We start from the raw sequence: 4,488 nt of genomic DNA, 5'->3' as shown, positions 1-4,488 counted from the left end.
TTGCCATCAATTATACTTGCTAACATCCAATCATTAGAAAATCAAATGGATGATTTACGATTATCCTACAACCGGGAAATTACAGACTGTAATATCATATATTTCACAGAGTTGTGGCTGAACGACGACAGTGGCTCGGGTGGTTGTTGTCCTAGATTATCTTTTTGGCCTTCCTGTGACATCAGGTGCTGGAGGTGTCCTGGAGGGCAGGTGATGCATTGGGCAGACTGTACCACCCTCTGGAGAGCCCTGAGGTTATTAGTCACAAACAAAATTAGCAGAGGTTATTGCGGGTGTAGCGAAATGCTTGTGTTCCTAGCTCCAACAGTGGCTCAGGTGGATGATGTTCTTGATGATCTTTTTGGCCTTCCTTTGACATTGGGTGCTGTAGGTGTCCTGGAGGGCAGACAGTGTGCCCCCTGTGATGTGTTGTGAAGACCGTACCACCCTCTGGAGAGACCAGTGAATGCGGGCAGTTGCCATACCAGGCAGTGATACAGCCCGACAGGATGCTCTCATTTGTGCATCTGTAAAAGTTTCTGAGGGTCTTAGGGGCCAAGCCAAATTTGTTCAGCCTCCTTAGGTTGAAGACGTGCTGTTGCGCCTTCCTCTGCTGTTTCCTGAAGTCCAAGATCAGCTACTTCGTTTTGATTACATTGAGGGAGAGGTTATTTTCCTGGCACCACCCCACCAGGGAACTAACCTCTTCCATGTAGGCGGTCTTGTCATTGTTGGTAATCAGCCCTACTGCTGTTGTGTCGTCTGCTAAATTGATGATTGAGTTGGAGGCGTGCGTAGCCATGCAGTTACAGGTGTACAGGGGGTACAGGAGGGGGCTGAGCACGCACCCTTGTGGGGCCCCTGTGTTGAGGATCAGCGAAGTGGAGGTGTCGTTTCCTTCCTTCACCACCTTTTGGTGTTTTTCAGAGTCAGTAGAAAGGCCTCTTTAGTGTCCTAAGTTTTCATAAATGTGACCTTAATTGCCTACCGTCTTTAAGCTGTTAGTATCTTTAAGACCGTTTCACAGGTGCATTGTTATTAATTGCTTATGGTTAATTGAACAAGCATGGGAAACAGTGTTTAAACCCTTTACAATTAAGATCTGTGAAGGTATTTAAATTTTTATTTGTTATCTTTGAAAGACAGGGTCCTTTAAAAAGGGACATTTTTTTTATATTTTTTATATTATTTATATAGTTTATATTCTTTGTATCTGTCTATTTACCACCACAAACCGATGCTGGCACTAAGACTGCATGAGATTAACTATATACGCCCATAAGCAAACAGGAAAACGCGACACTCAAAGTGGCTTGGGACTAATGCAGGGAAACATAAATAATGATGGAGCTCATGTGTGTGTAATGATGACCAGGTGTGTGTAATAATGGAGACCAGGAGTCTGCAATAATGATGAGTAGGTGTGTGTAATGATGAGGAGCAGGTGTGTGTAATGATGGTGATCGGGTTTGTGTGATGATGATCAGGTGTGTGTAATAATGATCAGTTGTGTGTAATGATGATCAGGTGTGTAATAATGATCAGGTGTGTGTAATGATGGGGAGCAGGTGTGTGTAATGATGACCATGTGTGTGTAATGATGACCATGTGTGTGTAATGATGACCAGGTGTGTGTAATGATGGTGTGCAGATGTGTGTAATGATTGTGTGCAGATATGTATACTGATGACCAGATATGTGTAATAATGTGGAGCAGGTGTGTGTAATGATGACCATGTTTGTATGATGATGGGGTGCAGATATGTGTATTGATGGGGTCCAGAAGTGTGTAATAGTGAGGAGCAGGTGTGTGTAATGTTGAGGAGCAGATATGTGTATTGATGGGGTCCAGAAGTGTGTAATAGTGAGGAGCAGGTGTGTGTAATGATGAGGAGCAGATATGTGTATTGATGGGGTCCAGAAGTGTGTAATAGTGAGGAGCAGGTGTGTGTAATAGTGAGGAGCAGGTGTGTGTAATGATAAGGAGCAGATATGTGTATTGATGGGGACCAGAAGTGTGTAATGATGTGGAGCAGGTGTGTGTAATGATGACCAGGTGTGTGTAATGATGGTGTGCAGATGTGTATACTGATGACCAGGTATGTGTAATAATGTGGAGCAGGTGTCTGTATTGAGGACCATGTTTGTAATGATGATGACCAGGTGTGTGCAATGTTTGGGACCAGGTATGTGTAATTAGGACCAGGTGTGTGTAATACTGGGGACCAGGTGTGTGTAATGATGGGGACCAGGTGTGTGTAATGATGTGGAGCAGGTGTGTGTAATGATGACCAGGTATGTGTAATGATGGGGAGCAGATATGTGTATTGATGGGGACCAGAAGTGTGTAATAATGAGGAGCAAGTGTGTGTAATGATGACCAGGTGTGTGTAATGATGTTGACCAGGTGTGTGTAATGATGATCAGGTGTGTGTAATGATGTTGACCAGGTGTGTGTAATGATGATCAGGTGTGTGTAATGATGATGACCAGGTGTGTAATGATGGTGTGCAGATGTGTATACTGATGACCAGGTATGTGTAATAATGGGGAGCAGGTGTCTGTAATGATGACCAGGTGTGTGTAATAATGGGGACCAGGTGTGTGTAATGATGGTGATCAGGTGTGTGTAATGATTGGTAGCAGGTGTGTTTAATGATTGGGACCAGATGTGTGTATTGACGGCCTTGTGTGTGTAATTTTGAGGACCTGGTGTGTCTAATGGTGTGGAGCTGGTGCCGGTGGTTAGTAGACCAGTTATTTTGAGCGCTGGCGAGAGGGAGTGGGAGTAGGCGTGACAGTAGTCCTCCCCTGAGATGCAACTCCATCCACAGGATGACGCCAGCCAGGAGGACGGTCCGAGGGCAAGGAGCGGACCTTTCCGGACTGCGGAGATGGAAATCCCGGATAATGTTGGGGTCCAGGATGTCGGCCACTGGAACCCAACAGCGTTCCTCTGGGCCATTCCCATCACCAGTCCACCAAGCCGACCCCCACGGCGTCGGGAGTCCAGTAGGGATCTACAACCTGCCACGTTAATTATCATAACCAGCTGTGTTAATTACCCTAACCTGCCTCGTGAATTACCCTAACCTGCCACGTTAATTATCCAATCATGTCATGTTAATTATCCTAACATGTCACATTAATTATCCTAACCTGTCATGTTAATTATCCTAACATGTCACATTAATTATCCTAACCTGTCATGTTAATTATCCTAACATGTCACATTAATTATCCTAACCTGTAATGTTAATTATCCTAACATGTCACATTAATTATCCTAACCTGTCAGGTAAATTTTTCTAACATGTCACGTTAATTATCTCAACCCGCCACTTGATTTATCCTAATCGGCAACGTTAATTATCCTAACATGTCATGTTAATTATCCTAACCTGCCACTTTATTTATCCTAACATGTCACGTTAATTATCCTAACATGTAATGTTAATTATCCTAACCTGCCACTTTATTTATCCTAACATGTCACGTTAATTATCCTCACCTGGCATGTTAATTATCCTAACATGTCATGTTAATTATCCTAACCTGCCATGTTAATTATCCTAACCTGGCTCGTTAATTATCCAAACGTCACGTTAAACATGTCATTGTATTTATTCTAACCTGCCACTTTATTTATCCTAACCTGCCACGTTAATTATCCTAACCTGCCATGTTAATTATCCTAACCTGCCATGTTAATTATCCTAACCTGCCATGTTAATTATCCTAACCTGCCATGTTAATTATCCTAACCTGCCATGTTAATTATCCTAACCTGCCACGTTAATTATCCTAACCTGCCATGTTAATTATCCTAACCTGCCACGTTAATTATCCTAACCTGCCATGTTAATTATCCTAACCTGCCATGTTAATTATCCTAACCTGCCATGTTAATTATCCTAACCTGCCACGGCATTTATCCTAACCTGCCATGTTAATTATCCTAACCTGCCATGTTATTTATCCTAACCTGCCATGTTAATTATCCTAACCTGCCATGTTAATGATCCTAACCTGCCATGTTAATTATCCTAACCTGCCATGTTAATTATCCTAACATGTCATGTTAATTATCCTAACCTACCATGTTAATTATCCTAACCTGCCACGTTAATTATCCTAACCTGACATGTTAACTATCCTAACATGCCCTATAAACAAACCTTCTTTGGTGACAAATAATCAGTATCACCAAAACAGAAGCCAATCACAGTCCTTTTGAATCTGACAGTCCTTTTGCAGAATTGTACTGCAAAAGATGAAAACATCTTCCAACACAATAAATAGATGAATAGTTTATGTTAAATATTTGACAGTATGGGAAGGCAACAGTATTGGTGTGTGATAGGAGCGTGACATCATTGCCTAATTAAACTCAGAGCCTATCCCAAGGCAGGACATAAACACCCAATAATCTATTGCTAAACAACATTTTGAACAATAATTTATCTTTTGCATAGATGTCTGGGCTGT

The sequence above is a fragment of the Oncorhynchus mykiss genome, chromosome 15 (genome assembly GCF_057628025.1).
Source record: "Oncorhynchus mykiss isolate SJ-2025 chromosome 15, ASM5762802v1, whole genome shotgun sequence".
Classification (NCBI taxonomy): domain Eukaryota; kingdom Metazoa; phylum Chordata; class Actinopteri; order Salmoniformes; family Salmonidae; genus Oncorhynchus; species Oncorhynchus mykiss.
The sequence above is the reverse complement of the archived record's forward strand: the minus strand, read 5'-3'. Positions refer to the sequence as shown.